This window comes from Rutidosis leptorrhynchoides, chromosome 7 (assembly GCF_046630445.1).
Source record: "Rutidosis leptorrhynchoides isolate AG116_Rl617_1_P2 chromosome 7, CSIRO_AGI_Rlap_v1, whole genome shotgun sequence".
Lineage (NCBI taxonomy): Eukaryota > Viridiplantae > Streptophyta > Magnoliopsida > Asterales > Asteraceae > Rutidosis > Rutidosis leptorrhynchoides.
Genome location: NC_092339.1, coordinates 108321587 through 108334451, shown reverse-complemented (window position 1 = coordinate 108334451; position 12865 = coordinate 108321587). Strand labels below are relative to the sequence as shown.

Below are 12865 nucleotides of genomic sequence, written 5' to 3'. Positions count from 1 at the left end.
CGCTATACAGGGTTGAGGTTGATTCTTAAATAATATATATACTTTGAGTTGTGATCGAGTCTGAGACATGTACACGAATTCTGCAATTGTATATATGTATAATAATATTTTTGGTACATCCTAACACAATAAGTATACAATATGTTTTGATAAATCCTAAGACAATACGTACACAATACGTCTTAGTTAATTATAAGACAATACGTATACAATACGTCTCTGGGTTGATGCAAAGACAATACGTATACAATACGTCGTGGGGTAATCCTAAGATTATATATATATAAAACGATTATTGTACTATCAACATTGGAGAATTAAAAATGAATTAAAATATTGATTATAACATATGAAACTAAACAATTCTTCAAGTTTGCCACTTGATTTCATCTTAAACCTCATTTGTATCTTCACAATTATAGCATGCATTCAAACCTTTCATGATTCTTAAAAACACCTCAATCAAGAGAATGAACCAACCGCATTTCATCTACGGAAGAAAAGATTTATGTATATAGTTATGCACCTGAAAAACTCTCAAAAACTGAGTAAACGTTTAACACATAGCTGTGCTAATTCCTTTAGTGTTATTATTACCCAAAATAACTTTGCAGTTCTTTTTCGAAATAGCCAATTTTGTCACAGCTCCAGCAAGACAGCTTCGACTTTTCACTCAAAACAACCTTATTATAACCTTGATATATATGCGTGCTCCTTTATTGTTACCATATAACATTTTATATTCCACCATATTATCATCAGCATTTAATCATCTAAAAAAACAATTCTCTTGAAACCACCTCGGATTGATAATCGATGATTCAGATATCGTAGCATTAAATGCAGAGGAAACAGAAAAATGGTAGATGGTCTAAACGGTCAAAAGTTTGATGATAAAGAAAGGAGTGTTAGGAACGCTCGATAGAAAATTTGGTACTGAAAAACAGATTGAGCGAACTATGAAGGAGACCAAGGACAAATACAAGGACCAAACCCTATATTCAAAGAATCTAGGTAATTCTGGATCTGATGAAATCTTTAGAGAATATCTTGCTCCGAAGTCATGTTAAAATCTTGCGGAAAATTTTTCTTCATCAAACTTCGAACTTAGAAACTCCAAAATATCATCATAAATATCTCCGATATTTCTGAGGATATTTTCATGGATATTCTTGTCCGAAAATATCTACCTCTTCGTGTTTTCCGTATTCCATTATATTGGAAACTTTCAGTAAAACCTAAGTATAAATTATGAATATTTCTGGAGTAGTGTTGGGAAATGAAGCATGAGTTAGTATAATATAATGCGCTTGGCCAACGTGGTTATATTACAGTAAGTCATGCTGAATTTCTAATGGAACGTGATGATTCACAGATCATACCATCATCATGTGTCATGTTACATAACTCTTTCATTCTACTTAACTCCTGAACATATAAAGAAAATGTATTCTTGATAGTTCTATCTTCTGTGATGTTGATAAATTTAAAAATCAAATAGTGCTATCACGTTCCTTCCTGCTTAGAACATTGTAATCATTCGAAACTTTATATCTACGAATTCTGGACCATTATTCGCTTGACTTAAAGTCGGGAAAAGAAGACAAGAGCATGAAACTTCGATATATAAGGGAAAATACAAAGCCCAACAACAACACCGAAATTACAAACCATGGATATTAGTGCGTATAGCAATATAAAGACACGGGAGGATTATAAATACAATAATCACTAGAGCATAGTAGAAGTAAACAGATTCCTCTGGTAGTAGTTGAAAAAGAAGAATGATTGATACGATAATCAGGAAAATATTAAGAATTAAAACTGGATTGAGCATTTCCCTGATCTTGGAAAGTGTGAATTAAGGAAGAAAGTATAGGAGTAGTGAGAATAATGGAACGGAAGGAGTTCATTTATAGTGGAAATATCAGACCGAGTAATCAAGGCAGATCACCGTATTTAATTGTAGAGATCTTAATTTCCTTACTCGCTGAAGAATCAAATCTTTTAGATTTCGACGATTCTCTTTAAATTCCGGAATTCCACCAAGACAACGTCAAAAGTTAAGACACACCATATTTTTTTTTTAAATTCAAACGTGACTACGTCAAAAGTTAAGTCAAAACTTTACTTTTCTCATTCACTATTTAGTGATAGCTTCACTCGTACGCTTCGAGCAATCGAATAATTCTATCCATATTATTCAATGGTAATAAAACTCTATTTATCAGCTCATATGGGTCATGAAAATTTTTTTATTGTTAGACATGACAACCACACTCAAATTTCGGGACGAAATTTCTTTAACGGGTAGGTACTGTGACGACCCGGAAAATTTTGACTTATTTTGAACCAAACTCTCGATACGATTTAATATGTCTGACACGATAAGGAAGGTTTGTTAGGTTGAGTCTCAAAAATTTTGAACTGTTCAATTGCCGTTACCATTCCCGACGATTCATGAACAACTATTTGTAAATAGATACATACATATTTAAATATATATATATATATATATATATATATATATATATATATATATATATATATATATATATATATATATATATATATATATATATATATATATGTATATATATATATGTATATATATATATATATGTATATATATATATATATATATATATATATATATATATATATATATATATGTATATATATATATATATACTTCGAAATATAATTTGAATTATTATATTATTTAGTTATTAGAATTAATTATGTAAAATAAAGTAACATATGATATTAATTATAACTTATAATGTATCTACATCTACATATATAAATAAAGTACATTGAATATATATATTTAATTTCGAATTTATTTAGTAAACGATAGTAGCACTCGTTTGTCATTTAATTGATAGTAAACAGGTTAAGATGAATTTATGTGATTTTAAAATAAACGGTGATTCGAAAATGCGTTATATAATTTATAGACTTATTAAATATCTATTTAGGAGCTATTTACTAAGTTTTAAATTTTTTTTTTATATTTTACTAGGGGGTTGGGAGTGAATAATTAATGTAATTTTATTTAGTAGTTAATGAAAAAATTTTATACCATAATGATCTAAATAAATAAAGATACTTAATTTAAAATTTTGGGATTTTTCCGAAGACTTTTATCCGCCCATGATTTCAAATAGTGGACGATACTCAGTCCGTAAATGACATAGTATGGGCGGCTAAACAATTTCATATATTCTTTAATTACTTTGTTACTTTAAATCCTTTCATGATTAATTGTTATTATTATAATATTATTATTATAATTAGTGTAGTACAGATGTATATATATATATGTGTGTTTGTCTGCATGTAATATGAGAGATATTTCGTTGAAATCTATGACCATAAATCTACCCATTTACACAATATCATATCACACATACATATGCAAATCAGGAAGAACATAAACAAACCATCACTTAGCCTTTCATCTTCTCGTGTCGACAGCCTCCACCACTCCACAATCCAAAGACTCTCATCATCCTTGCAACTCACCACTCTTACCATTTTATCACCTATAACCACCCTTATCCTTCACCACCACCACTCTACCACTCCAATGCAACTCATCTCAACCGATTAAAACAACCATGTCAACCATCATTTTTTTTTCTCATGTTCGAACAACCCATATCACCACTCCATTACCTTCTGTTTCGATTTTCTATTGTGAACTAAACCCACCTTACACAACCGTTGGCCACCATCATCATCAAGAAACCACCTTGCCGCCACCACGATCAAACATTAACCACCACGTCCTGCCATCTTCTCCATCATCTTTCTCTCGTTCTTTCTCTCTCTTATTTGTAACCAAGAACCACCATGGTTCCATACCATCTTCAAGACTCTACACCACCATACACCACCATACACCACCACTTAAAAACCCTCATGAACTATCAACCGTCACCATGATTAACTGTACCTGCAATATTTCTATTTTCTATTCGATTCAGACCACCACCGTCGCTATATGCTGCTGTTTTGCAGCTCACGAATAGCCCAGGAATTTGTTAATGGCTGCCATTTTTCGTTGTTCGAGAACTACTACTCCTGCCTAGCTCCTGTCCATCGAGAACCACAATAAATGTCACCATGTTGCTACGAGATGGTTCTGTATAAACAAGGCTGCTGTAACCTTCTTGTTGGGAATTAAAAATGCGAAGAATGATGATGGTTTTGTGATGAAAACGTTGATGTTAACGATGATGTCATGGTCAATAATTGAGGAACTAGATGCTGTTTTGTTTTTGTGTTGTGTTTCTCTTTTCTCCATCGAGAATTAGGGAAAACAAACATCCATTTATTGGGCTTATTTAATTGCAAAAATAGACTACAAATTATTTAACTATTGGGCCGTTAGGTAGGTGTGATCCAGTGGGCCGAAATCAGTTTTAATGAATCACAAAGGTAATAAAATCAAAAGAGTATTATGAGAGGTTTTATTAACGGGTTAAATAAAATAAAGGGTGGTAATAATTAGAAAAAGCAAAGGCAGAGGATTGGTTAAGAGAGTGGTCTTTTAACAAGAGGTCATGGGTTCAATCCTATGCTGAGGCAGTTTATTTCCCTTTTTGGAAGCTTTTCCTTTTAAGGTATTATTATTATTATTATTATTATTATTATTATTATTATTATTATTATTATTATTATTATTATTATTATTATTATTATTATTATTATTATTATTATTATTATTATTAAAATAAGTATTATTACTAATATTAATATTATTATCATTATCATTATTTTTACTACTAATATCATTTATTACAACTATATTATTATTATTATTATTATTATTATTATTATTATTATTATTATTATTATTATTATTATTATTATTATTATTATTATTATTATTATTATTATTATTGCTACTAATATCATTATTATTATTATTATTAAAATTAATAACTATAACTTTAATTTTAAATGTATTTATATATAAGATATAACTATATTTTTATGACCTTAGACTAAAAAGATAGATATTATAAGTTAGATACAAACATTAGATATATAGAAATATATATAATAATAAGTACACTACTTTTACTAATAAAATACTTTTTGTTCATTTACGTTTTAATATAACTCGAATTTATCAAAAATATTATCATATTAAAAATTATGAGTACTAAAAAAAATAATATTAATACTAAGTATTTATTCAAACTATTTTAATAAAGTATATAATATATTATTATGATAAATTAATAAAATATATAAAATAAATATATTTAAGCAATTATTAATATTAAATCACAAGTATATTATTAATGTCAAAATATATATTTAAATGAATATTATATGCGTTAATATACATACTTTATATAGGTTCGTGAATCCGAGGCCAACCCTGCATTGTTCAATATCGTCATATGTATTTTTACTACAAAATACAATACAGTGAGTTTCATTACTCCATTTTTATATATATTTTTGGGCTGAGAATACATGCGCCGTTTTATAACTGTTTTACGAAATGGACACAAGTACTAAAAACATATTCTACGTTGAGTTATACTACTTTGCATATTTTTCCCTAATAGCTTGGTAACTAATATTTACATGTTGTAAGAGCATGTAAGCGCGAATCCTATTGATAGATCTATCGGGTTTGACAACCCCAACCGGGCTAGTCGCTCTAGTATCGTAAACGGTAGCATAGTACTTCGTTTTTACTACACTTGGTACAGTGTAGGTAGATTTCATAATAAAGGGAATATGCCACATTAATGTTAAGTATGGTTACCGAAGCGCTCAACAACTTATAGAATACTTTTATACACTTGCGAGTGTACATATATTTATAAACGGAAATCTTGTGGTCTATTAATATACTGAAATGATTGTTATAATAAACCTATGAACTCACCAACCTTTTGGTTGACACTTTTAAGCATGTTTATTCTCAGGTATGAATGAAATCGTTCGTTGTGCATTTGCTCATATTAAAGATATTACATGGAGTCGTACATGGCATATTTAGGTCAGTACCTCGCAATGGGACCATATGTTGACGATTTCGTCCAGGAAGATTAGGACGGGTCATCACAAAAATAAAAACTGTACATACTTACCTATGAGAAAGAATTCTCAGAGACCTGCTTTAGCCGACTCATAGGAGAGTCGTGTGATTTGATTTTCCATAGCTACGTAGGCGTAACCTTGATTCTTCAATAACTTTTCTTTTAAACATATGAACGGTCCTTTTCTACATAGAGTAACAAATTCGGTATTTGAATATGTTTGATTGTTCGAACATTTACCTTCGTGTGACCATTTTCAGCATTTATGACATCTTTCAAGGTGTCGTGCTCTTCTTTTTGTTGCGAATTTTGATTTTCCTTTACCAAAATGTGTCTTATGATGATCTTTTTTGAGTTCTTTTCTCACTTCGTCCATTTTGCCTCTTATGAATGATACCAGTTCACTCGGGAATATATTATTATTACGTTTAGTAATCATAGCGTGTATTAGTTGACCATGGTTCAGATCAAAGGAATTCTTCATCTCGTAAAACCTAAAATAAAATAAAAATTCAGAATGGAGGGAGAAGACTAGTTCTTTAGGGTCTTGTAGGGAAAGACCATACGGATTCCATTCTCGGAAACTACACGAAAACAGAATATCTAACTGTAACAGAAATACAAATTACCCTAAAAAGATTCGAATCTTTCCACACTTAGTTAGCTGTGGTGTCGAAATTGTGATTAACTTCATCTTCAACTTCCATTGGATTATCTATGTAATGTTTAACTCTGTGACCATTAACCTTAAATTCAATCCCGTTTGAATTTATCAATTCTACTGTTCCGTATGGGAAAACTCTTTTGACTATGAATGGTCCAGACCATCTAGATTTTAATTTTCCAGGAAATAGCTTAAATCGTGAATTGAAAAGAAGAACTCGGTCTCCTTCCTTGAATTCTTTTGAACTTCTGATTCTTTTATCATGCCATTTCTTCGTTCTTTCTTTATAGATTAACGAATTTTCGTATGCTTCATGTCTCAATTCTTCTAATTCGTTTAGTTAACTTAATCGTAAATGTCCGGTTTCATGCAAATCAAGATTACATGTCTTTAAAGCCCAAAATGCTTTGTGTTCAATTTCTACTGGAAGGTGACATGCTTTTTCGTAAACGAGTTTAAAAGGTGTGGTTCCAATTGGAGTTTTGTAGGCTGTTCTAAAAGCCCAGAGTGCAACCTCCAATTTCATGGACCATTCCTTCAGATTTGATCCTACGGTTTTCTTTAGAATACGTTTTAATGCTCGGTTGGTATTTTCAACTTGTCCACTTGTTTGTGGATGATAAGCAGTAGAGATTTTATGAGTTACTCCATACTTTTAAGAACTTTCTCAAGTTGATTATTACAAAAATGAGTACCCTGATCACTTATTAAAGCTTTCGGTGTTCCGAACCTTGCAAAAAGACGTTTTAAGAAGTTGACTACAACTCGTGCATCGTTATTCATGATCCGCCCATTTAGATACATAATCAATAGCAACGAGAATGTAGAGATTATTATGAGATTTTGGAAATGGACCCATAAAGTCAATACCCCATACGTCAAATACTTCACATACTTGAATGACATTTTGTGGCATTTCATCACGTTGACTTATTTTTCCGGCCCTTTGACAAGCATCACAGGATTTACAAAGAAGGTGTGCGTCTTTAAAAATTGTAGGCCAATAGAATCCAGCGTCATAGACTTTTCTTGTGGTGAGTTGAGGCCCATAATGTCCTTCTGTTGGTCCTGTGTGACAATGGTTTAAGATTTGACTGGCTACATCCCCGAATACACATCGGCATATTATACCATCGGGACAACTTTTAAATAAATATGGATCTTCCCAAAAATAGTGTTTTATATCACTAAAGAATTTCTTTCGTTTTGGTACGACAACCCTTTTTCAAGGAATCCACATACTAAGTAGTTTGCATAGTCTGCAAACCATGAAATTTCACTATAATCGATTTTCAAAAGATATTCATCAGGAAAGTTATCTTGTATGGCCGATTCATTTAGAACTTCTAATTCGCGATTTTCAAGACGAGAAAGATGATCAGCGGCGAGATTTTCTGCTCCCTTTTTGTCTCGGATTTCAATATCAAACTCTTGTAAGAGTAAAATCCAACGGATTAATCGTGGTTTGGCATCTTATTTTGAAAATAGGTATCGAAAAGCAGAATGGTCGGTATAGACCACCATTTTTGCTTGAACGAGATATGAACGAAATTTTTCAAAAGCAAAGACAATAGCAAGGAGTTCTTCTTCAGTAGTTGTCTAATTCATTTGTGCTCCTTGTAACGTCTTACTAGCGTAATAAATAGGTTGAAATCGTTTTTCAATCATTTGTCCTAAAACGGCTCCCATTGCAAAATCACTTGCATCGCACATGAGTTCAAATGGTAGATTCCAATTTGGAGTTATCATGATCGGCGCATTAGTGAGTTTTTCTTTAAGAATATTAAAAGATTTGATGCATTCATCTGAAAAGATGAATGGAGCATCATTTTCTAGGAGTTTATTCTTAGGAGTGGCAATTTTAGAAAAGTCTTTTATGAAACGTCAGTAAAAACCGGCATGCCCTAGAAAACTCCTAACTCCCCTAACATTGGTGGGATGTGGAAGTTTAGCAATTACATCTACTTTAGCTCTATCCACTTCAATTCCTTCCTTTGAAATTTTATGACCAAGAACGATGCCTTCTTTAACCATGAAATGGCATTTCTCCCAATTAAGAACTAGATTTGATTGCTCGCATCTAATAAACATTCGTTCAAGATTAACTAGACATGTTTCAAAAGTATCACCGAAGACTGAAAAGTTATACATGAAAACTTCCATGCATTCTTTTATCATGTCGTGAAAAATTGCCATCATGCACCTTTGAAAGGTTGCAGGGGCGTTGCAAAGTCCAAATGGCATGCGTTTATAAGCAAAAGTACCATAAGGGCACGTGAATGTGGTTTTCTCTTGGTCCTCGGGTGCTATTGGAATTTAAAAATATTTGGAAAAACCGTCAAGAAAACAATAGTAACTATTTCCGGCTAATCTTTCCAACATTTGATCAATGAAAGGTAAGGGAAAGTGATCTTTTCTGGTGGCGTCATTTAATTTTCTATAATCAATACAAACACGCCATCCTGTTACAGTCCTAGTAGGAATAAGCTCATTTTTTTCATTTGTGATGACAGTTATGCCACCCTTCTTAGGTACGCATTGAACTGGGCTTACCCACGGACTATCAGAAATTGGATAAATTAAACCTGCATCTAGCAGTTTAATAATTTCTTTCTTAACAACATCTTGCATATTAGGATTTAGTCTTCGTTGGCGTTGCACATACGTTTTATGGCCTTCTTCCATAAGGATTTTATGTGTGCAATACGAAGGACTTATGCCTTTAATGTCATGAATCTTCCATGCAATAGCTGGTTTATGAGCTTTTAGCACATAAATTAGTTGAGATTTTTCATTTTCAGTAAGAGAAGACGATATTATTACAGGTAATTCAGATTCACCATGTAAATAAGCGTATTCCAAATGGTTTGGAAGTGGCTTTAACTCTAAGTCGGTGGTTCTTCTATCGATGATTTGTATGGATATCTGTCTTCCTCTTTTAGCATTTGAATTTCTTCTGTTGTTGGTTCATATTCATTAGCCATAAGTGTAGCTAACATTTCAGCTTCATCAATTGGTTCAGTTCTTTCTCCTAAAGAACATTCTCCTGTTCCTTGTAATTCTGGAAATTCTTCTAACAATTCTGCATGTGAATCTATAGTTTGAATATAATAACATGTATCATCTGCAGATTACGGTTGTTGCATGGCTCTATCAATAGAAAAGGTAAAACTCTCGTCCTCTATACTTAGGGTCAGTTTCTTACAGAACACGTCTATTATTGCTTTAGCCGTGTTTAAGAATGGTCTTCCTAATATAAGAGGAACTCGAGAATATTCTTCCATGTCCAGAATAACAAAATCTACTGGAAATACTAAAGTACCAACTTTAACTAGCATGTTCTCCATTATCCCTCTAGGATATTTTACTGATCGATCAGCTAGTTGTATACTTATTCGTGTTGGTTTCAATTCTCCGAGGTCTAGTTTAGCGTATAGTGAATACGACATTAAATTTATACTAGCACCTAAATCTGCCAATGCTTCTATTAAACTAAGACTACCCGAAAAACATGGAATTGTGAAACTTCCTGGATCTGAAAATTTTTTTGGTAGCTTATTCAACAGTACTGTAGAGCAATTAGCATTCATTGTAACAGCCGAGAGTTCTTCCATTTTCTTTCTATTTGTGATTAGATCTTTCAAGAATTTAGCGTATCTAGGCATTCCTGAAATCACATCAATGAAAGGAAGATTTACATTTATTTGTTAAACATATCCAAAAATTTGGATTGCTCGGCTTCAAGTCTTTCTTTTCTCATTTTACTCGGGTAAGGAAGTGGTGGTTGGTATGGTTTAACATAAGGTTTAGCCTTAACTGTGTTATCTTCATTAACCTTTTCAACTAACTGTTCTGTATCCTTTTTTTGCTCAGATTGTGGTTCTTGTGGAGTAGTAATAGAGTCATCAGAATTTACAGGCATTTCAGGTGGTTTATGTGTAATACCACTTCTTGTGGTAATGGCTTTAGCCATTTCATTCCGGGGGTTAGCATTTGTATCGCTAGGTAGACTCCCTGGTTTTCTTTCACCTATCAACCTTGCTAGGTTGTTTACTTCTTGTTCCAGATTTTGAATAGAAGTTTGTTGATTTCTATATGCTTGAGCATTTTGTTCATTAGTTTGTTTATAAGATGTGAAAAACTGCGTTTGATATTCAACTAGCTTCTACATCATGTCTTCTAAGTTTGGTTTTTTATCATCGGTTTGCGGTGGTTTAGTTGGAAAAATAGGTCTTTGCTGATTGTAAGGATTGTTGGATACTTATTGATTGCTAGGACCTTGTTGGTTGTTGTATAGAACATTTCGGTTATAATTCTGGTTTTGATTGTAGTTTGGTCTTGGCGGTTGATAATTATTCTGATAATTATTTCCAGGCCTTTGGTTTATGTATGAAACATTCTCTCTTTGTTTCATTGTTTGTTCAATACTGAGACAATCTTTTGTCAAATGTGGTCCTCCACACTGCTCACAACTAATTCGTATAGCGTGAATATCTTTAGTCATCTTTTCCATTCATCTTTCGACATCATCTATCTTTGCGGAAATGGAATCAAAGTCATGGCTAGAATCGGCTCTAGCCGCTTTAGATGATCTAACGATATCTTTTTCTTGATGCCACTCATGTGAGTGGGAAGCAGTGTTATCAATAATTTTGTAAGCTTCAGTTGCGATTTTCTTCATAATGGAACCACCAGCTGCTATGTCGATGTCTTTTCTTGTAGTAATGTCGCATCCTTGATAGAATATGTGTACTATTTGATAAGTGTCTAAACCATGCTGTGGACATCCTCTTAACAACTTTCCAAATCTTGTCCATGCCTCATATAATGTTTCATTTAGCTTTTGTGTGAACGTAACTATTTCTCCTTGAAGTCTTACGGCTTTATATGCCGGAAAGAATTGTTTAAGAAAATTTTCAACTAAGACATCCCATGTATCAATCGCCCCTTCAGGTAACGATTCTAACCAATCTTTGGCTTCTCCCTTTAAAGTCCAGGGAAATAACATGAGATAGATCTGTTCATCCTCCACTTCTCGGATTTTAAATAGAGTACATATCCTATTAAAGGTACGAAGATGTTCGTTTGGATCTTCCTTCGGCGCACCACTAAATTGGCATTGATTAGTTACCATGTGTAGGATTTATCCTTTGATTTTATAATCTGGCGCATTAATGTATGGTTGAGTAATTACGTGACCTTGGCCAGTGCTTTTAGCTCTCATTCGGTCTTCCATACTTAGAGGTTCCAGATTTTCCATGATTGAATTTGTTGAATCTGAATCACTAGAGGATTCTGACTTAATGGTTTCTTCCTCGACAATCTCTGGATGAGTGATTTGTGGTTCAGGAGGAATGATTAGTGGTTCAGGATCTCTGAATTGTCCCTGAATATCCTCCGGATTCTCAATTCTGAGGTTGGGTTCAAAAAATGGATTATAAGAAATTTGAATTGGAGTACTTGGTCGACTAGATGACGATTCTAAAGAAAAATCAACAGCGATAATGTTGGCTAAATGTCTTGATCAAGTTACAGGTGGTGAACGTATGAAAGGTGGTGAACGTTTTGCTCGGTGCATTCACTGAATATCCTATTAGTTATAAAAGATAAAAATTATATAAGTTATCAAATTAATAGACTTTTCTGATTTTGCCCACGTTTCGAATAGCCAATAGATGCAGCAGTTAGCCAGGACCCTTTAAATCGGAAGCCCACAACTCGCCACTAACAAATCCAACTATTACTACGAACCAGAAAATTTTGGATGTCTATCAATTTAACCTACTTAAAATAATTTTTTTTTTGTTTTGAAATTTTTGAGAAGAAATAGAAAATTCTATGTCCTAAAAACTAGAGCGTCGAGAAATAAGAAAGAAAAAGAGTGCGTCGAAAAACGTCGAAAAATAAAAGGTCGAAAAATAAGCGTCGAAAAACAAACAGTCGAAAAATAAAAATAAGAAAATAAGCGTCGAAACTTAGTATTCTAAAAACTAAATATTAAAAGTTGCGTCTAAATGTATTAAAGCTTAAAAGGAATTCTATATCCAAAACGGAAATAACTTAAAAGGCACTAAAATCTATAAAATATTAAGGCGATAAGCGACGTTGTAAAATTTTAAAGCGCCTAAAT

General features: G+C 32.5%; 1 non-coding gene across 1 annotated transcript; it reads left to right on the top strand.

The window, feature by feature from the left end:
• Nucleotides 1-11504: 11504 nt before the first annotated feature.
• LOC139860735 (small nucleolar RNA R71) lies at nt 11505-11611 on the top strand. Its single transcript, XR_011763359.1, has one exon. It is a non-coding gene; the product is annotated as a small nucleolar RNA R71 (small nucleolar RNA).
• Nucleotides 11612-12865: the final 1254 nt, after the last annotated feature.